Source organism: Cetorhinus maximus, chromosome 5 (assembly GCF_964194155.1).
Source record: "Cetorhinus maximus chromosome 5, sCetMax3.hap1.1, whole genome shotgun sequence".
In the NCBI taxonomy this organism is placed as follows: domain Eukaryota; kingdom Metazoa; phylum Chordata; class Chondrichthyes; order Lamniformes; family Cetorhinidae; genus Cetorhinus; species Cetorhinus maximus.
In genome coordinates this window covers 98,590,013-98,612,767 of record NC_135883.1, presented here as the reverse complement: position 1 = coordinate 98,612,767, position 22,755 = coordinate 98,590,013, and the positions used below count along the sequence as shown (strand labels likewise).

Below are 22,755 nucleotides of genomic sequence, written 5' to 3'. Positions count from 1 at the left end.
CATTGGTTAAGGATGCATGCTGTCACTTCCCCGACAGTTCCAGAGATTCTGGCTTGGATTCTCACTGAGTTGGGATTACTTGGGAGCCCTTTAAAAATGTCGGCCAGGACCCGATTCCAGGATTCCTGTCCTCATTCTAGGGGTTTCCACATTTCAACAGGACCTTGAAAGGGTGAGGGCTGGTTTGGATCAAAAGCTCGCACCCTTCACATCCGACCTGGCCGGCTCCATTGCAGGCCTAGGCATGTCCTAGCGCTATGTAATTTTCATGGAGTTGTGGTTCACGGCCTCTCAAGAGGTTTTAAAAGGTAAGTTCAAAAGGTAAGTTCAAAAGGCCCTCCTCATGCCCATGCTATGCTATGTCCCCAGACACCCCTGTGGCCCCTCATGCCCCTTATGTCAACCTATATCCATCAACCCCACCCCCATGACCCCTCATGCCCCTATATCAAGCTCTGAATCCCCACCCAACACCCATGGGTCCTCATGTCTCTTAAGCCAAGTTATGCCCCTCCACACATTACCATGACCTCTCATGCTCCCCATGCCAAGCTATGCCCCTCCACTCTGGTTCCATACAGTGTATAGTGGGCAAATGGGCATGGGAGTGCCACAGCTTGGCATAGGGGGCAAGAGGGCCATTGGGGTGGGCAGGGGACATGAGATGGCATGGGGAGTGGAGGGCCTTTCTATTTTTATTTTAACTGGGATGAAGTCCCACAGCACTTAGGTGTGCCTTTTAAACAACCTCACCTCTGCACCCAGCAGCCTCTGTGGCTGCCTCTGTACTTTTCCCAGGCTCGGCTGAACCGACAACAGCCTGCACCTGCACTCCCCAACAATGAAAATCCCGTCCTTACGGGCGCTTTCTCCTGAGGTGGGTGGCCTGAGCCAGGAAATTTTCCGACTCCCGTTACCTGTCTTGAGGATGAAAATCCAGGCGTCTAGGGCAGAATGAAGGAGTGCATTCCAGAAAGTACAGATCTGCACTCGTCTTTCCTAACATTTAATCCAAGCATCACCAGAAACTGAATTGGACTAGCCTTATAAATACTGTGGCTAAAGAGCAGATCAGAGGCTAGGAATGGTGGTCATCTTCCAAAATTCTATAGACTCTGGAGCAGTTCCTACAGATCAGAGAAGGCAAATGTAACCCCACTATTTAAAAAAGGAGGAAGAGAAAAAATAGAGGATTACAGACCAGTAAACCTAACATCAGTTGTGGAGAAAATGTAAGAGTCTTTTATAAAAGACGTGGTAACGGAACATTTGGGAAGCATTAAGGGAATTAGACAAAGTCAGCATGGGTTTATGAAAGGGAGATCATGCCTAACTAATCTTTTTGAGGATATAACTAGTAGAATAGATAAAGGAGAACCAGTGGATGTGGTGTATTTGGATTTCAAGAAGGCTTTTGATAAGGTCCCGCATAAGAGGCTAGTGGGCAAAATGAAAGCACATGGGATCGGGAGTAATATACTGACATGGATTGAGAATTGGCTGACAGGCTGGAAACAAAGAGTGGGAATAAATGGGTCTTTTTCCAGATGGCAGGCAGGGATCAGTGCTTGGGCCCCAGCTATTTAAGATATATATAAATGACTTGGATGAGGAAACCAAATGCAATATTTCCAAGTTTGCTGATGACACAAAACTGAGCAGGGTTGTGAGTTGTGAGGAGAATGCAAGGAGGCTTCAGGGCAATTTAGACAAGTTGTGTGTGTGAGCAAACACATGGCAGATGCAGTATAACATGGATAAATGTGAAGTTATATGCTTCGACATGAAAAACTGAAAGGCAGGGTATTATTTAAGTGGTGATATATTGGGAAATGTGGATGTACAAAGGGATCTAGGGGTCCTTGTACACCAGTCAATGCAACAGGTTGGTGCAGCAAGCAATTCAGAAGGCAAATGTTGGCCTTCATTGCAAGAGGATTTGAGTTCCAAAGTAGGGATGTCTTACTGCAGTCATACAAGGCATTGGTGAGACCACACCTGGACTACTGCGTGTAATTTTGGTCTCCCTACCGAAAAAAGGGTATACTTCCATAGAGGGAGTGCAGTGAAGGTTCACTAGGCTGATACCAGGGCTGGCAGGACTGTCATATGAGGAGAGATTGGTTAGACTGGGCCTGTATTCACTAGAATTTAGAAGAATGAGGTGGGATCTGATTGAAACGTATAAAATTCTAACAGGGCTAGACAGACTAGGTACAGGGATGATGTTTTCCCTGGTCGGGGAGTCTAGAACCAGGGGCCACAGTCTCAGGATACAGGGCATGCCATTTAGGGCTGAGATGAGGAAAAATTTTTTCACTCAGAGGGTGGTCAACCTGTGGAATTCTCTACCACAGAAGGCTGTGAAGGCCGGGTCACTGAGTATATTCAAGAAAGAAATTGATACATTTTTGGATATTAGGGGCATCAAGGGGTATGGAGAGAAAGCGGGAATATGGCGTCAAGATAGAGGATCAGCCATGAGCATATTGAATGGCGGAGCAGGCTCGAAAGGCTGAATGGCCTACTCCTGCTCCTAGTTTCTATGTTTCTATGAATCCTGCAACGAGTAACTCACCTCCTGACTCTCCAAAGCCTGTCCACCATCTACAAGGCACAAGTCAGGAGTGTGATGGAATACTCCCAACTTGTCTGGATGAGTGCAGCTCCTACAGCACTCAGGAATCTTTGTACCATCCAGGACAAAGCAGTCTGTTTGATTGGCACCCCATCCACAAACATTCACTCTCTCCACCACCGACAAACAGTGTCACCAGTGTGTACAATCTACAAGGTGCACTGCAGAAACTCACCTAGGCTCCTTCGACAGCACCTTCCAAACCAACGACCACTACGATTTAGAAGGACAAGGGCAGCAGACACATGGGAACACCACCATGAGAATGTTCACACTGCTGCCATTGTACGTTGGTGGTGGAGAGAGTGAACGTTTGTGGATGGGGTGCTACTCAAACGGACTGCTTTATCCTGGATGGTACAAAGATTCCTGAGTGTTGTGGGAGCTGCACTCATCCAGGCCAGTGGAGAGTATTCCATCACACGCCTGACCTGTGCCTTGTAGATGGTGGACAGGCTCTGGGGAGTCAGGAGGTGAGTTACTCATCACACTATTCCTAGCCTCTGACCTGCTCTTGTAGCCACAGTATTTATATGGCTAGTCCAGTTCAGTTTCTGGTCAATGGTAAACCCAGGATGTTGATGAGGGGATTCAGTGACGTTGATGCCATTGAATGTCAAGGGGTGAAGATAAGATTCCCTCTTGTTGGAGATGATCATTGCCTGGCACTTGTGAGGCGCGAATGTTACTTGCCACTTATCAAACCAAGTCTGGATATTGTCCAGATCTTGCTGCATTTGGACTGCTTCGGTATCAGAGGAGTCACGAATGGTGCTGAACATTGTGCAATCATCAGCGAACATCCCAACTTCTGACCTTATGATGGAAGGAAGGTCATTGATGAAGCAGCTGAAGATGGCTGTGCCTAGGACACTACCCTGAGGAACTCCTGCAGTGATGTCCTGGAACTGAAATGATGCACCTCCAACAACCACAAAAGTAATCCTTTATGCTAGGTATGACTCCAGCAGACAGTATACCCCGATTCCCATTGACTCCAGCTTTGATAGGGCTCCCTGATTCCAAACCCAGTCAAATGCTGCCTTGATGTCAAGTGTAGTCACTCCCACCTCACCTTGGGAGTTCAGCTCTTTTGTCCTTGTTTGAACCAAGGCTGTAATGAGGTCAGGGGCTGAGTGGCCCTGGCAGAACCCAAACTGAGTATCAATGAGCAAGTTTTTGCTAAGCAAGTGCCGCTTGATAGCACTATTGATGATCCCTTCCATCACTTTACTGATCATCAAGAGTAGACTGATGGGGTGGTAATTTACCAGGTTAGATTTGTCCTGCTTTTTTTTTTTACAGGACATACCTGGGCAATTTTCCACATAGCCAGGTAAATGCCAGTGTTGTAGCTATACTGGAACAGCTTGTCTGGGGGCGGGGCATGTTCTGGAGCACAAGTATTCAGTACTATTGCCGGAATGTTGTCAGGGCACAAAGCCTTTTCAGTATCCAGAGCCTTCAGCCATTTCTTGATATCACGTGGAGTGAATCGAATTGGCTGAAGACTGGCATCTGTGATGCTGGGGTCCTCCAGAGGAGGCCGAAATGGATCATCCACTTGGCACTTGCACAATCTGGCCCTTTTTATTTGCCCTTAAATTAGGTTTCCATCATTCCAATACCAAATGCTGATCATTATTGACGTACACATTTCAAAAGAAATGTAATTATTCCCATGAACCTTCCTAACTGTAGTTTTCTGTCACATTTGATGAATATCTTTGCCATCTGTTTATTTACAAGTTGATCTGTGCTAACTTCTGTATGCAATTTACATCAAAAGTAACCAGACTGTTTTCCAATCCAGTAGTAGCTGGATGTTTTGCAGTATATGTGTATAAAATTAGGTAATTTCATGAATCGGCAGTCTCAGCATGGAGCCCCATGTCAGCCAGGAATGCATGTCAGGAATTCAGGTGGGGAGTTCAACAAACTGTGCAGAATTTCCATACATTAATCTTAAAGGATGGAGAATCCTGCATGGGCCCACCAACCTCTGCATCTGAATCCCTAGTACACGGTTTTGGCACCAAAGATTCAAATTACGGTTGCAACTTTACTAAATCTATCCGCATATGGAAAACTGCCTATAACAACAGAGGGAACATTTCCAATCATTTGAAAATTATAAATCATAATTTTTCACATTTACTGTTGTACTGTGGGAATTTATATTTTTGGAAACAAAACAAAACGTATACTTTACAAAACTGAACATTTAAGTAGATGTAAGAGTAATACAAATCTCTATCCACATTGTGCCTTTAGCATAGAAAACCATCCCAAGTGCTTCACAGAAATATGGAGGCTAAGCTAAAGAAAGTGATATTAGGAGTGATAAACAAAAGCTGGTCAAAGAATTAGGTTTTAAGAAATGGCTTGAAGGAGAAGAAAGTGGAGGGCTTTAGAAAGGAATAGGGCCTCAGCAGCTAAAAATATGACAGCCAATAATGGGAGAGAAGAGAGGAGAGATCTATAAGAGGCCTGAAGGAAGAGTTCTAGGGTGAAGGAAATCACAGAAATAGGTAAATTAGGGGGAAGTGATGAAGCCACAGAGAGATAGCTAAGGATGAAGTTGAAAGATTCAGATTTAGTGGACTCAACACGCAAAATGGCTAACAAATGCAAAGCAGCAATCAACAGAGCTGTTAGAATTTTGAAATATATAGTCAACCAAAACAACTGAATACAAGTCAGAGGAAGTCACAATGAAACCAAGTCTTGGGAACTGCATCCATTTCTGGTCGCTAAGGGAAACATCCAAGTACGAGAGGCAGGGAAGAGCCACACAGGTGATGACCAAGTCTCAGGTCTCAGTTATAAGAAAGGATTGGTGAAAATAGGCTCTTCAGCCCTGAAAGAAGTCATTTGAGAGGAGTACAAAATGTAAATGGTATGGAAAAGTTAAATCCAAGTAAATATTAGAAATTAAATTGCGAGAGTTCGATAAGGAGTAACATGCTTTAAATTAGCAAGTTGAAATTTAGGACATATGCCAGGGGGTTTTTGTTCAGACTGGTGAACACATGAACCAGATCAGATAGTGTAGAGGAGGAGCATACCCGGGAATCAGTTAAAAGCAAATTAGTTGCTGCATTGGGGGGACTTCAGAAAGATGAATTAAGATGGGCTGAATTCGCTGACCTAAGGACAAAAACAATAATTACTGGAATGTAATGTAGGTTAGCAAGGATAGGGAAATCAACTAATAAAAGATGAGTTAGGAAATAATTTTCAACAAGGTAATATAATAAACAAGCTACCAACAATATATCAACTCTGCCAAAATATTGCAAAGATACAAGTTCCTCTAAAGCAAACGCAATAGAAGCCAGGGAAAGCCAGCATACTAACTGACTCCCCAAGAAGGAAAAAGGGTGAAGACAAAATATGAGGATGTGCATCATATTATCAGGTATGGGAAACAGGTCGAGAACACCAAATGCCAAGAGAGGACATGTAATCCAGGTAGGATCACAGAAGAGCCAAATCCTAAAGAATTTGTAAAGAGAGTACATCTTTCCCATGTTCCACTTTCTCCAACAATGCAGCATGTGAAAACTTGGGAGCTCACTCTCTTCCACACTGAGCCATTCTTCACTGTTTCTCAGGTCAGATTAATGTCCTGCACAACTGCCAGCACTTGCTACAGCCACAATGTACATCTGCTTTAAGTAGTGTAAGTGGTACCAGCCAGTAATTTTGGGCCCCCTGTTGATGCATACAGCCAATGAACACCACAAAGCATAAAGTTGGCCTGGTGTTTGCATTACCTTGAACAAGCATGGGTTAATCGCGCATCGAGACCCCCGTGCCTATTTACATGGGCTATTCAATTTAACCTGGCACAATTTTGAGGTTTATAAGATTGTTATGTTTTGGGATTGTGTCTTTAATATAGGGTAAAATGAAGGGGTCATGTGACCTGTTCTGAAGACTTGCCTGGGTGAAGGGGCTGTTAAAGATGAAAGGAAGGCCCAGATTGTTTTACTGGGACGAAGGTGGAAGGTATTTACACTTGTAGACAACGGCAACAGCCTGTGTGCTAACAGTGGATAGACTGAGAGTCTCCTGGGTCCCAGAAAAGTGTTGAGAATGTCAGATTGTAAACAGCTGTGCTTTAAACTGTCTATTTACTACCAAGATAAAAGACAGTTGGACTCACAAGGACAGCTAATCAGCATTTCCACCTGCATACAAGCCCCATGTGATTAATGTTGCCATGGAGATGGGTTTTGAGAAGGGAAGGGTTTCTAAGATATCCCTGAAAACTCACAAACATAGGTGATCTGGGGAGATGGTGGAGTAGTGGTATTGTCACTAGACTAATAATCCAGAGGCCCAGGGTAATGGTCTGGGGCATTACAGAAAGGACAGGCTATGAAATCAAACCATAATGGCAGCAACAGATAGAAAAGATGAGACATGAAAAGTTGAAGTCAGGATTACTGTACTGTCCATTAAAGAGGGTAAGTTAACCATTGACCAACACTCAAACCAATGATGAATGAGATCAATCAATAGCTCTTCAGAGCAGCAAAGTCATTCGAAAAGGGTTAGAAACTCAAGAAATAAGAAACACCATCAAAGCATTGGAACCTGAGAATAGAGTAGCCGAGGCTTAGGAATACATCTAACAAAGCAGAAATTTTGCAGTTAGAGGCAGACAAAACTGCTTAAATTACAGATAAAGCAAGAACAAGACACTAAATGATGAAGTCCACGTCAGGAAAGATCACTGAATTAGGAAGATGCCTCCCCCTATCCTGGAAATCCTCTACTTTACTCAATTCTATCCTAAACATTGGGCGGAATCATCCCAGATTTGCACTAAGTGCAGTAGCGGGCAGGTAAAATGATGTTTTACCCGCCGGCCGCAATGGCAGCTTTGCACACCATATCGTCCCAAACCCGTCGCATTAATTATGCATTCCCAGGAAACATGTAGTTTCCATGGCGAGCGGGTTCTCATTCACCCGCCACGTCATCACCTTGCCGCTTCAGCACATCGGGTGCCATGTTTAAAGTCCACCTGCACACACACATTTCAGTGATTCCAGCTCACAACTGCTGCAAAGGAGACATGGCCCCGAAAGGCAAGAAGGCTGCAGCCCTCAGGTTCAATGACAGGTCCCTCGAACGCCTTTTGGACACAGTGGAGGCTCGCCAGGATGTCTTTTACCCCCGCTCTGACCGCAGGATGGGCAGCAACAGCACTAATCCGACTTGGTAGGTGGTTGCAGCTGTGAACAGCCCTAACACCCTTCAAAAGAGGACAGCCACCCAATGCCAGTAGAAGATGAATGATCTCCTCCATTCCATCACGGTAAGTCACTCTTCTCATCACTCTCAACTCACACACTCACAAACCCATCACACATCCACAGGGCCCTCACTCACTGCCGGCTCAAGGGACATCACCATTCATTCTCTCACACTCACTGTCATTGTCCTCACCACCCACATATGTCAGCCATATTTATCATCTGGCCTGGCAGGTGTCCTGCTCACACTCCATTTCTATTCATGCAGGACAAGCTGGCACACAAGAGGTAGAGGTCACAGACCAATGGAGGAATGCCTGAAATGAAGGCACTCATGGACTTTGAAAACAGAGGCATCCAGCTGGCCGGCGAGGATCTGGACCATTCCTGTGCTGACAGCGAGGTCAGTGGTGCTCTACCAAGCAAGGATCCAGCAGTGTAAAATCCATCAGACTACCATGCTGTGAGTGATATGTCCTGTTTAACAGGCCACTGCCATGCACTAATTATCTCCCCTTGCTTTCACTGGCACATTTGTAAAACATCTGCGAAGTCCACGACTCAGGGCCTCCAATCAAGCCCGAAAAAACCTCTGAAGAGGAATATGGAGACACCCTCCTTGACGTCCCGTCATAGTGCTCACTCACACCCTCCACCAGTGCAGAGACACACACCTCGGTGGGACCTAGCTTTAGAGTAGCCTCGGGATCACAATCTGGTGAGCACATTGCACTTTCTGATCCACAGCAGGCGGCGGCAGGGACTTCCCAGGTGTCCGGCACTCGGAGGATTGCTGGAGGCCAGAAATTTGTTGAGTCCAAGTCAGATGATGAGCCTCTGGACTCAGACATGTCACAGTTGCTAGAACTGCAAAGGCATGCTTAGGTACATGTCCGCTGCACTCCTCAGATTGCAAGGCACGATTGAGGGTCCATCCACCTTCAGACTGAGGTGATAGTGCCGGCATGCCAACACACCGAAGTCAACACTGGTAGGATGGTGACCGCCATGGAGACCTTGGTCCAGGACATCTGTCCTGCACTGCAGCACGGGCTCAACTCCATCGCTGTTGCCATAGTTGGCCTCCAACAGTGTTTACGCGAGAGGGTGTGGGGCAGCTCAATCTCACTCCAGCTACCTTCTCGCCATATTGTCCGCTCACACCACCGAACACACCCGACGCCAGTGGACATGGAAAATCCCAGCCATCTTCTCCCCATCATCAGTGGGAGAGAACTCAACAGCCTTAATTAAACCTCTAACTTCTCACTCCATCTACAAAAGGCCTTTAGTCATCTTTCCAAATCTCTCTTCTGACTTAGTATCAATTTTCATTACTTCTATTTTTACTGTAAAAATACTACATAAATGCAAGTGGTAGTTCTTGACACAGCAAGGCAGCAGAGATTTCTAGACTGCTGCCATCAATGCAAAGATATCTTGACAAAGTTTTCCAAACATGAGTTACTGCAGTGGGACTGGAGATTGATATTCCACCTAAGAAAGTGAAATCTGTAATGTTCATAAAACATACAGCAGAGGAGACCATTTAGCCCATCAACTCAGTGCTGGCTCTTTGAAAGAACTATTAAATTCCTCCCAATATTTCCCCATAGCCCTGCAGGTTATATGTTTTAAAAGTAGCTGCGACAACATCAAACATATTAACATCAGTTAGCAGTGAGACATTTTGATAGAATTCCAGAGAAATCCTTCCTATGCCACTAAAGGGTATTCATCCAAATAAAGCAACTGAAGGAAATGCTAGCTTGGATTTTCAAATTGGCATTATTGTTAAAAACACAGTAACCTATTTGAAATAAAAGACACCTCAACACATTCACTGGAATGGATTAAGAGAGGGTGTGTGTGTGCAAGGTTGAGAACTGGCACCCTTGTGTTGTGATGGAATTGTTGCCAACTAAGAAAGACCATGTGGAGGACAAAAGCTGAGATGAAAGGACCATTGTAGAAAAATCTGAATGGAAAGGTTAATGGGCAGACAAATGCAGGAGCTAACAGAAGGGACAATTTGAAGATAATATAACCTTTTAGCATCCGAGGCCAGCCCGATTATGATATTTAACGAAACAGATCATTAGAGAAAATCAATGCGAGTTCCATTCCACTTGTAAGGCTCTGGTCCGATCTAACATAGAAAGTACTTGATTTTATTTCTGAGACCCAAATGAATCACAAATGATAAAGTGTAATTGAGGAGATTGATATAACATAAGAATCTTTTAAAAAATTATTCCACTATTTTGACACAATTGTCTAGTAATTAGATTGCACAATGCTTATTTCCTGATTTTAAAAAACAGACATTTAAAGGTCCAACATGATGTGTGGTGAGCTTATTCTGCAGTGGGTATGTATCGTCACCATTTTGGTTCCAGCATTTCATATTCATCCCAGACACATGCCTGAAACAGGCGCTAAGCCCATTGCAAATTGTGGGCCCAACACCTACTTCATGCCCCTTTGCGTAATATGGTAACACTTCCTTTATGTTAATATCTGTCCACACGATATTACCCCACATGTTTACATCTACGGGGTACTTCAACTGTAACAAAGTAGTATCTTCACCGCAGCTACTATTCCTGCAGATCTGCTTTAATGTTATGACACTTGAATTTCTTCTTTGTGTTTTTCTGTATATACCAGAGATAGTACCATGCGAAACACGGAAACAATTAAATTGTTAAGATATTTTGAAAGAGTAGGAATGAAATCAATGGTCATATCAGTTTCTCTCCTTATTTGCTTCTTTATTTATTTATTTGGGCCACTTTTTCCAAGGGTATGTGGCTGCATTACTGCATCTGTTACATATTAAAATGTTTATCTGTGGCAAGGATGTCATTGAGAAAGAGTGACTATGCCTTCACCAGACATAATAAAATCGCACTGGGAAAAGGTCCCATAAATGTTTCTCCAAGTGTTGATTCGCAGTTCAAAAACACTCGTATGAGAACAGAATGTATTCAGTGCATATAAACACAAAAGGCAGGGAAATTAAATGAGGCAGGCAAAGCATTTATTCCAAAGAAAGTGAACAAGTGAACACTTCCCCAGTGGCTCTGAGTTTATCCTGCAAATGACTGAACCACAAAGGCTAGGTTTGACATCCATTCTATGTTGTAATCCGATCTTGGCTGAAGCAGCAGTAGGGCTTTTACAATTGCACTGAACACCTCTTGGGTGGAAGGGAGAAAATTAGTCAGATTCATTCATGATTCTGATTACTCCCTGCTGGAAATGCATGTGTTTCTATCATGGTATAAATTTTGTGCAAACTACAGAATGTGGATCAATAACACATTGGCCGGGATTTTCTGTGCCCGCAGGCACTGGGTGTGTTTGGTGTCGTGAGTGGCAAGGTAGCCAAAAATCGGTTTCATGGCATCATGAGACCAGTTTGCGATTGTCTGCTCCGCCCACCGGTGACGAGCTGCATTTCCCGCCATCTGACTTCGGGGACAAGGGCTGCTCTGCGGTTGGAGGTAGCGCACAAGCACATGCGGCTTGTGAGGTTGGGGGGCAGAGGCGCGGGGTGCAGTGGGAGAGGGAAGCAGCCATGCATTAAGGAAATCTTGTATAAAGTGACCATTCCTCTACAGCTGAGACAGTTCAGGCACAGCCACATTGACATGATTGTAGTCAGGCCTCTAGCTGATGTGCCCACTCAAGCAACGCAGAGGCATCAAAGTGCCACCAAGTGCTCCAGAGTTTTTCACCCCTCGGGCACAGGCTGCAAAGTAATGAGCATTTTAGTGGACTGCAGAACAGTTGGACGACTGGGCATATTGTGCAATCTCCTTGCTAAAGCTGACCATGGAGCAGTCACTGATGGAGGTGCTCACAGCCCCTTGCAATGTCATCACCCCAGTTTGGACCAGTCTACCCCGTGGTTCAAGCTAACAGTGCAGCCTTGCAGTGCGGGTTCAGAGAATGCCTGCGCCTGAGCTGAGAGCACAGCATGCAGTGCAATGGGCAAAGCTGCTGCCAATCGGTCAGCTGGAGTGAGGTGGAGGTGGGTGGGGTTTCGGGCAACCATGCAGTGCACTAATCCCCGGCTATCCAAGCGGTGGCCAGCACTCTCCGGAATCCGTTAAGGGACCTTCAGACTTAACCAAGACAGGTTCTTAGTACACCCATGCTAAACCCACACATCTTTCTCTTTCATTCTTTCACCCACACATCCCATCCCTAATTACCCTTGAGAAGGAGGACTGCACCAGATTACAGTTGATATGGTGTACAAGAAGACATTAATAAACTTGCAAATTGGGTTCATAATTGGCAAATTAATTTCAGCACAGATCAATGTGAGGTATTATATTTTGATACGAAAAATAAAGAGGTAACATACTGCTTGCAGAATAAGAGGTAGAGGAGAAAAGAGATCTGGAGCTAGAGATCAACAAATCACAATAAAAGTAGCTGCATAGATTAATAAGAGCATAAAAAGCAAACCAAACAATAAGGTTTATTTTTGGAGGGGTAGAATTGAAAAGCAGTCTGACCACTTTATACAATTATAGTCACCATATTTTATAGAGGCACTAGAAAGAGTGCTAAAAAGATTCATAGGAATGATACCAGAAATATCAGGTTATGTCTATCAGGAAAGAATAGGTAAAGAGAAGGCTGTGAGGTAACCAAATAGAACTCTTTAATGTTAAGAAAGATTTTGATAGAGTCGATGGAGTTTTTCCACTTGTGGGAAAACATTTACGTAAAATAGTTATTGGGAAATCCAATAGGGAAGAAGAAACTTTTTTACCCAGAGAGTGAAGGGAACGTGGAGTTCGCAACCACAGGGAGTAGCTGAGGTGAATAGTATAGCCACACTTCAGGGGAAACTAGATAAACGTATGAGGGAGAGGGGAATAGAGGATCACGCTGCTAGTTCGACGGATGAGAATGGGAAGAGACTTGAGTGGTGCATGAATGCCAGTATGAACTGGTTGGGACAAATGACCTGTTTCTATACTGTATACTCTATGTAATTCTATGTACCACGTGTCCTTTTTGTCTTTGATTTCCTGCCTTCCTTTCATCTTCCCCTGCCCCTACCCCCGCCGCCCCCCCCCCCCCCCCCCCAACCCCAGCTTCCTCCACTCCAACTTTCTTGTCTGTCACTAACAGTCTAACAACTACAGGCCAGTCAGTTTAACCTTCATGGAGGGAAAACTTTTAGAAACGATAATCCGAGACAAAATTAACAGTCGCTCCAAAAAAATTGGATTATTAAAGAAAGCCAACACAGATTTGTTAAGGGCAAATCATGTTTAACCAATTTGTTTGAGTTTTTCAATGAAGTAACAGATGAGGGCAATACAGTTGATATGGTGTACACGGACTTCCAAAGTATGTTTGATAAAGCTCCACATAACAGGCTCGTTAGCAGTTGAAGCCTATGGAACAAAAAGGATGGTGGCATCGTGAGTAAAATGTTGGCTGAGAGACAGGAAACAGAGAATAGCGATGAATGATTTTTTTGTTGTACTGGAGGAAACTATCATGGGGCTCTCCAGGGATTGGTGTTAGGACCATTGTTTTTCATGATGGTACCTTGAGTCTTTTGGAAATCTACATTATGTTTGTATTTTTTTATTCTTTCACAGATGTGGGTGTCACTGGCTAGGCCAACATTTCTGTTAGCTCAGTTGGCCGGATGGCTGGTTTATGATGCAGCATGATGTCAACAGTGTGGGTTCAATTCCTGTACTGGCTGAGGTCATCCATGGAGGCCCTGCCTTCTCAATCTTGCCCCTCACCTGAGGTGTGGTGACCCTCAGGTTAAACTTACCACCAGTTGTCTCTCTCTAATGAGAGAGAGCAGTCTATGGGACTACAGTGACTTTTCCTTTCATTTATATCCCTAATTTCCCTTGAGAAGGTGATAGTGATCTGCCTTCTTGAACCGCTGCAGTCCATGTTGTGTAGGTACACCTACAGTGCTGTTAGGGAGGGAGTTCCAGGATTTTGACAGGAATGGTGACGTAGTTCCAAGTCAGGATGGTGAGTGGCTTGGAGGGGAACTTGCAAGTGGTGGCATTCCCATCTATCTGCCGCCCTTGTCCTTCTAGATGGTGGAGGTCACAGGTTTGGAAGGTGCTGTCAAAAGACTTTCTCTGTTACCTCTTCAAAGAATTCAACAAGATTAGTCAAGCAAGACTTTCTTCCCCTTTTGACATCTATGTTGACGATTCATTATATTATTTTTGGTTTCTAGATATAATTTTTCCTTTAATAGGGATTCCATTATTTTTCCTCCTACCAATGTTAAACAGTCTGTGGTTCTAGCTCCCTTCTTAAATTTGGGTAAAAATGTTAGCTATCCACCAGTCCTCTGGCACTACACATTTTTCTGAAAAAATAAGTACATGTAAAAGTGCTCCTGCTATCTTCTCATTCATTCTCCGCCCAAAGGCAGGTCCTTATCTTATTGTTTGCTGATGGTTCATCCTGAGCTGTTTCTCTTTGCAGTTTCTGTCAGAAGTGACTTGCCATTGCCTTTTTTAGGGGGAAGGTGAGGAAGTAGGTCCCAAGGTCAGCATCTGCCAGAACAGTAGTTGAACCCATGTTGTTGGCAATATTCTGAACCATATGGCCAGACATCTAGCCAACTGAGCCCCCATCTCTTCTCTGGATTCTTTTAAAATGGTTTGGATTGTTGTAGAATAGTTGGGGGGGAGGGGTGGTTAAGGGCATGGAGCAATTAGTAAATGAGGCGGCGGATTGGAAATGTAATTCATCCTTCTCCGCCAGAAAATGATTCGTAACAAAACCTGTGGGCAAGATTTGTGGTATTTGTTCATTTCTTTTTAATCACACCTTCCTGAAGCATAGTTCCTATTCATGCCTCGACACGTTGAATAAAAAAAATTCCACAGGGCAAAGTGAATAATCATTATCTACAGCAAAAATATTTATAGTTTCATCACATGGTGAACAGTGGAAGTCAGTGATGGCTCTGTGCCACAGGGCAGTAATGTACAGACACTCACAAATTAAAATTATTACAAAGTATTTTAGTTTTAAAGAACTTTAAACTTTACTCCATTAAAAAAATTGGTATTGCAACTCATAACACACACTGACATTGACATTGGAGCTCTTCAGTTTACTTTCTAGGTTACATATCCTAAAAGCTACAATTACTATAATGATGGAGCCACTGGTGCAGTGTTCTGTCCATATAAATTATTGTAGACAGGTAATCATAGTCAATTGTAGCAAATACTGAGAATGTGAACAAAACACCATGCTTCTAGGGGTGAAAGTCTGAGCACAGAAGAGGGTGTGTCCCAGTCAAAGCAAGATAGTTGCCTTTAGGTCTTAAGATATTACTTCAAAACTTACAATAATACTTTTCCAGCACACCAGAGAATATCATACAGCTTATTTTCTTCATGTTGTATCATATCTCATGTGTTAAATCTCTATTCCAAAACAGAAATGTCTCCAATCTAACTTTCTCATCCCGCACAAACTTTGATGCACTACAAAGCAATATCCAATCTTCCCAATGTTGAATTGGAGGAAATTAGTACTTATCCAGGTCAAAATGTTAGATAAACACTCTGCTAACACAGGCACAATGAAAGGTGTGAAAGGTGGTGGAGAGATAGACTGGGTGTCAGCAGCATACATGTGGAAAACAGTCCATGATTTGGGATGATGCTGCTAATTCACAGCACGTAGATAAGAAAAAGGAAGGAGTCAAAAATGGCTGCCTGGTAGATTCTGTATGTGATGGTGTGGAGTTGGGAGGAGATGCAATAACTTGAGAATGCCCTGGCACTGATCAAATATTTAAGAATGGAATCAAGTGACAGCAGTTTCACCGAGCAACAAACAAGGGGTGGTGAAGAATGATGGTGTGGTTGACCATTTCAAAGAAGGCAAAAAGCTAAGGAAGGTCAAAAGGGATAATGTACCATGGTTACAATCACAGAAAATGCTGTTTGTAACTTTGGTTGGGAGGGTGGGGAAGGAAACCTGATTAAGACGATTCAAGCAGAGAGGTTTGGAAGAGATAGGCATGAGCTTGCAATGCAATGACATGTTCAAGGACCTTAGAAAAGAACTGGAAGTTTGGGAGGAGCTTGATAGTTGGTGAGGATAGAGGGCTCAAGGGACGGTCTTTTGAGGATGAAATGTTCTCATCGGGCCAAAAGTGAGAAAGACACAGTTTTATTACAGGAATCTCCGGCCCTGCTGGAAACAGAAGAGATAGTTTCTGTCAGGTCTTGGAGAGCTTGTTTTATGAAGAAGCATATCCTCCAATTTACCAAAAACAGCATAGGATAGCATAGCATTTCTTAAAAATGTCCACATAAGGTGCAAAATAAAAGTCAACGTGCACAACACAACAGAAAGAGAGATGGAATAATTAATGTTGTAACACAGATGGTTCATGAGAAATTTTATTCATGTAGATAATGAGAATAGGGATGGTGGTAATGCCAGAAGCTGAATAAAATAAACTAGAAGTGCAATGATCATATCATCAATCAGAATACATTATTTTCAGTTTGTTTTTATTCATTCACAGGATGTGGGCTTCGCTGGCTGAGCCAGCATTCATTGCCCATCCCTAGTTGCCCTTGAGAAGGTGGTGGTGAGCTGCCTTCTTGAACTGCTGCAGTCCATGTGGTAACATGACTATGCACTTTTAAAAGTTGTTTTTCTTCCTTCTCCTTCTGTGAGTTTTCTCCCTCTCTCTCCTGAAAGTGTTATTCTCCTTCTTGGGTTATATTCCCAAGAGGGCTCCTGCTTAAATTTAAAACACATCCTTGAAAGATTTCACTCGTTAAAATTAATTTTGCACTTTTATTTAGTTAACTATATTTCCTTGGTTTTTTTTAAAAATGAACTACAGTTTCACTGATAACAAGTACTGCACTCAAATTAACTCCAGTATAAATTGTTGCAGGAACCACTGAGCTAAACGGAGAATTTATTATTCTCAGATGTTAGATTCAGCAGCATCTAATGTGTTGCTGAAAGCCTCAGAATTCCCTGGCACACAAGCATGTTGGGCACACTGTATTGGAGCAGCAGCTGATCATGTCGCCACAGTAAATGCATCTCTAAAAGTGGTTAGCCTCATCATATTTTATTCCAAATGAAACAATTACAAAGAACTATGATTCATTTTAACATTCTTTTGGCTTTCCTGCAACTTAACTCTACAAAATGTTTGATTATTTTTGTTTATATTGAATGCTGAAAACTTGACTGAAATTAAAGATCACAGGGGGATCAATAAATTTGCAGACTGCCAGCAGATCTTTGGAAATGACAGTATATCTGGACAGCCATTTTTCATTAAAATATTTTCAGCTCACAGCCCCATAACACTAAATCAAACACTAATGTTACAGTAATAAAAATCAAATCTCAGGAATCTAGTTTATTTTCTGTTCTATACAAGCTAGACTCTGAATTTCTATTTCATATGCTTTCTGTTTAATTTAAAACACAGTTCCCACCAATCTTTCAGGAGATGAGAACAACTTCCAAAAGTTGGGAAAACCTATTACTGTTTTACAAGCAATGCATGATTGTAAAATGATACTTTCATAAGGCTTCTGGTGTCAGTGGGGAGATGGTGGTGTAGTGGTAATATCCCAGGACTGGTAATCCCAAAGCCCAGCGTAATGCTTGGGGCAAAATCCCACCATCACAGCTGGTGGAATTTAAATTCAATTAATTTGGAATTGAAGGCTAACCTCAGTAATGGTGACCATGATAGCTATCCTTGATTGTTGTAAAAACCTAACTGGTTCACTAATGCCATTTAGGGAAGGCTATCCTTATCTGGTCTGGCTGACATGTGACTCTGGGCCCACAGCAACGTGGTCGACTCTTAACTGCCCTCTAAAATTGCCCAGCAAGCCACTGGGCAGAATTTTACAGCCCCATTTCAGCGGGTACGGGGCCGTAAAATGTGGCGGGCCGTTATAAATCCCAGTGATAACAGCGGGAACGTAAAATCCCGCTGTCGTAAAATTCTGCCCGCTCAGTTCAAGAACAATTAGGGATGAGCAACAAATGATGATCTTGTCAGCAACATCCACTTCCCATGAAAGAATAAAGAGAAAAAGACTTCATCCAAAAAGGAATCAAACACCAATTTGCCATTATATAGCTTTTTCTTAAGTTTGACATATTGTTAATACTACAACATTGTAGTTTCACTACATTAGTGATTCTTTCTCCCGTGAATGCTAGCATCTCATTACTTGAAACTGTACAAGCCATCAATTTAGGTTGGAGAGGTGCTCCTGGGGTCATCAAATTTCTTTTCATCATCATTTCTGGAATCTTCTGTAATGTTGCCAAATCTGTGCACATCTTTTGCACAACTCCATGTTTCAACTGTCCAGTCAGGTTTCCACTCCTGTCATAGCATTGAAATGGCTCTGATTATCAAAGTCACAAATGACATCCCACATGACTGTGATCATGGTTAACTACTGCTCCTCATCCTCCTCAATCTCTCTGCAACCTTTGCCACAGCTGACTAAATCAACCACCTATGTCTTTCCTCCAACATCCAGTTGGGTGGGATTGCTGCCGCTTGATTCCATTCCTATCTAGCAGTCAGAAAATCAATAGTAATGGTTTCTCTTCCCACTCCTGCACCATTACCTCTGGTTCCTCCAAGAATCTAACCTTTGGCCCCTCTTATTTCACTTACTATCTCCTATCTACTTGCTGCCCTCATCGACATCACCCAAATTCCTAACAGCTCCCAACTGTATTCTGATGACACCCTGCTCCACCTCACCGTCATTTCTCTCGAGCCCTCCACTGCCTTTGACTTGATACACGGCTTGTCTAACATGAGCGGAATTTCCCTACTTCTAAATATTGCACAGACCAAAGCCACTTTGATTCAGGGGGTACAGGCAACAATACTGGGAAAAGGAGAAAACGTTCTGATGGATGTGCAAAACTTAAACCAGACTGGAACAAAGGTCCTGGTAAATGGAATATCTAAGGCAGCGGATAGGGCTTTAAAATATTGGAGCAATGGGTGGGTGTGAGAGGATGCAGGAAAAAGTATACTTAAGAGCAGAAAGAGAAATGTCAAGGCTGTAGAGCAGTGTTGCAATCTTGTTAAAATAAGCTGAGTGGGGCAGGGATGGACAGGGAGTTTAATAAAGGTAATAGGACATTAGACATCGGAGAAAAAAAGAGCAAATATAAAGTTAAAGGCACTATATCTGAATTTGCAAAACATTCACAATAAAATAGATTAGGTCAGGTGAGAGTGGCCTGCCCTTGACATCAAGGAGCCTGAGCAAAACCGAAGTCAATGCTAATCACGTGGAAAACTCTCCACTGGCTGAAGTCATACCTAGCACAAAGGAAGCTGTGATTGTTGGAGGCCAATCATCCCCGCCCCACGATATCGCTGTACAAATTCCTCAGGGTAAAGTGCCCTCCAGTCCTGACTTGGAACTATATCACCATTCCTTCATTATCGCTGGGTCAAAATCCCGGAACTCCATTCCTAACAATACTGTGAATGTATCTCCACCACATGTGTTGCAGCAGTTCATGTAGGTAAGGCTGCATTGGTGATGTTAGCAGATGAGTGTTTGTGAGGTGCTGCTCTTTGCTATTCAAGCAGAGATATCAATCCACTGATTTGAAATGGATTAACACTTCAAGCTATAAGGCAGCCAGGAATTTCATACAAGCACATGAAGTATTTGTCCACTAACGTCACTAAAGCAAGTTCAAGTCATTGCTAAACAATTAGAATCTCAGTTTTCTTGAGTGAAGGAACGTCCATTTATTGAATGGGTGTAGGTTGATCCCGGGTATGGAGGGATTTTCTTATGAGGAGAAGTCGAGTAGGTTAGGCCTGTACTCATTGGAGTGTAGAAGAGTGAGACCTTATTGAAACGTATAAGTATCTTAGGGGGCTTGACAGGGTAGATGGTGAGAGGTTGTTTCCCCTTGTGGGAGAGTCTAGGACCAGAGGGCATAATCTCAGAGGAAGGGGGTGCCCATTTAAAATAAAGATGAGAGGAACTTCTTTTCTCAGAGGGTAGTGAATCTGTGGAATTCTTTACTGCAGAGGGCAGTAGAGGCTGGGTCGTTAAGTATATTTAAGGCTGAGATAGACAGATTTTTAATCAGTAATGGAATCGAGGGTTATGGGGAAAAGGCAGGAAAGTGGAGTTGAGGATTATCAGATCAGCCATGATCTCATTGAATGGCAGAGCAGACTCAATGGGCCGAATGGCCTACTTCTGCTCCTATGTCTTATGGCCTTATAGTTCAGGAAGGTGGGTCTCCACACCCTTCTTAAGGGCAATTAAGGATTGCCAACAAGTGCTAGCTTTGTCAGCGACGCACATCCCATCATCAAATTTTTTAAAAAGATGAATTATTAACACTGATAGAAATAACTGGGTTTGATCTAATAGCCATTACTGAGACATGGTTGCAGAGTGAACAAGGCTGGCAATTAAACATTCTAGGATACTCAACTTTTACAAGAGATAGACAAAGTGGAAAAAGAAAAAGAGCCATTTCGGTTCTGTGACAAGTCAGAAACCTGACTGAAGGGATTCAAACATGGAGTTCCACGAAAGTTGGGCACAGGTTTGTGAGGTGACAACGTGTTCAAGGACTTAAGAAAAGGAATCTGATAGTGTATTAGTAATTGCAAAGGGTCTCCCATGCAGAACAATTTGAAGATCGCTGCTTTGAATATTAAAACGCAGTAGTACATACATTGTCTTGATTCACAATGGTTTGCCAGATAATTGTAACATGCCTTTCTTTGTGCTACACAACTCTCATCATTACACACTAAGTGGAGTTGGTACCAACATAAACCCAATGGGCTAACTTCTGTAATGCAAATTTGTATAACTCTGTGTATATTTTATATATTTTACTCGGTTGACGAAAGTTGCCCTTAATAAGGGGCTGACATTGCCACACGTTTTCATTCCACTGTTTCTACAGTAGAATAAAGTAATAATGTCACTTCTTGGAGGGAGTGAATATAAATCGGCGATTAAAGAGTTAAGAAAAACACTTCATCAAAGCCCACTGAGCACTTTTGTCAGTTTATGGTAACACCATCCAAAAGGGAAACAAATGAGGTTTGGTTTGTTTGCAGCTTCAAGTTTCCACGAAAGTTCACCAGATTCCCGTTTCTTCGCGCGTCCTGTCCCTGACACTGAGTCGGAAGCATGGGAGACAAATCTGCCCCTTTCCCAGCCGCACGCTCTCGGGCTGCTGCTTTCTCAATGACCATTCCGCCTGTCGGTGGCTCCCACCACATGAATGGATACGGTGCAGAAACCCTTCTGCAGCCGAGGGGGATGGAGAACTGCCAGAGCGCGGGTTAAAACCAGAGCCTGGGAGTCCCCGGCAGTCTCTCCCTGACGAGGCAGGGAGTCCGCCCGCCCCCGCCGGAGTTGGTCTTAAAGGGCATAAAATATCTACCAGGGAACATGGGGGGGGCGGGGTGAGGGCAACAAAACAGCCGTGTCTGCTCGGAATACCGCTCCGCTCCCCGGTTACCCATAACAAACTGATTCGCTTTAAACTCTATTTAACCCCTTGTGTGCCCGCCCAGGAGCGCGGACTTGGAAGGTTTACAAGGAGGGTTCACCCAGTAACAGCGCGCACTCTCCCCGGGGGTCTCGGAGCGGGGGAGCGGGAATCCAGCCCCTGAGCGGTCCCGGGACAGTCCATTCCCACAGCACATCCTGGGGTCTATCCCTTCAGTCTCCAATTGGAAATGCAACTTTAGAGAGAGAAAAAAACCACCACACACACACACACACACACAAGGAGAACATGCACCAAATTCTCAACTGGCTGTTTTTCTTTTCCTCTTTCTCAGAAATTCCTGTTACCTTTTATTTTCCGCCGTGGATCCCGATGGATGCGAGGTGAAATCCGGGTTTGCTTTGGCTCCCAGGAGGTGGGATGAGGAGGTAAGCGGGGGAGGAGGAGGAGGAGGGGGGGGGGGGGGAGAGAGAGAGAGAGAGGGCACTGATCGCTGCTATTCCCAAAGACGGTGCATTTTCAGCTGATGGTGAAAGCGGGAGCCCACCAGAGCTTTCAGTGAAAGGGTGGGAGGAGGAGGAGGGGAACGGCAACGTCACCAGTAACAGATTAGTGGCTGGAAGGGAGTGAGGGGAAAAGTTAGGAGTGTGAGGGAGAAGAGAGAGAGAGGAAGGGCCTTTTTCTGTGCTGTAGACCTCTATGACTCTACGAAAGTGAGGGAGCAGAGAGTCAGAGAGGAAAGGGAGGGAGTGAATGAGGAGGTGGGCGCAGCAGCATCAACCCCTCACAAACCCAGTGAGGCTGCGACGATCACAATGAAGGACAAAACTCTCCAATTTGACCACAGCGAGTCAGGAAACGCTCGACAACACAAGGCAAAGTATCGAGTTAAACAATCAGATTGAGGGTTAACGCGTATGCAATTTCTACATTACGAAACTGAAAATTAAGTCGTGCGCCCTTTGAGCTTCATTTCCCCCACCTTTCCCTCATTCGGGTTGTCAGAATGAACCCCGGAGAAGCCCTGTGCGGGTAGGTAAAGTACGACTTGGGGGACAAGGTGCGAACAAATTGGGGTCAGACTTGAGGAACAACGAGGCACTTGAGGGGATAAAGGAGAGCGAGGAGCTGACAATGGGCAGGCGGGAAGATGACGATCAATACTAATGAGAGTGAGTTTGAGTTTTAAAAAAGCTGGCAATGGGCAAAAAGACGGCAGGAAAAAGGCTAAAGTGAATACATATGGACGGGAAGAGGACCTTATCAAATTACCAAAAT

At 43.8% G+C, this 22,755-nt stretch overlaps 1 protein-coding gene across 1 annotated transcript in view; it reads right to left on the bottom strand.

Moving 5' to 3' along the window:
- dse (dermatan sulfate epimerase) overlaps positions 1 to 21,919 on the bottom strand; it is a 99,960-nt gene extending 78,041 nt beyond the window's left edge. Inside the window, exon 1 of the mRNA XM_078542227.1 lies at positions 21,825 to 21,919. The gene's annotated coding sequence lies outside the window, so the exon portion shown is untranslated. The remainder of the gene's footprint in view (positions 1 to 21,824) is intronic.
- Positions 21,920 to 22,755: the final 836 nt, after the last annotated feature.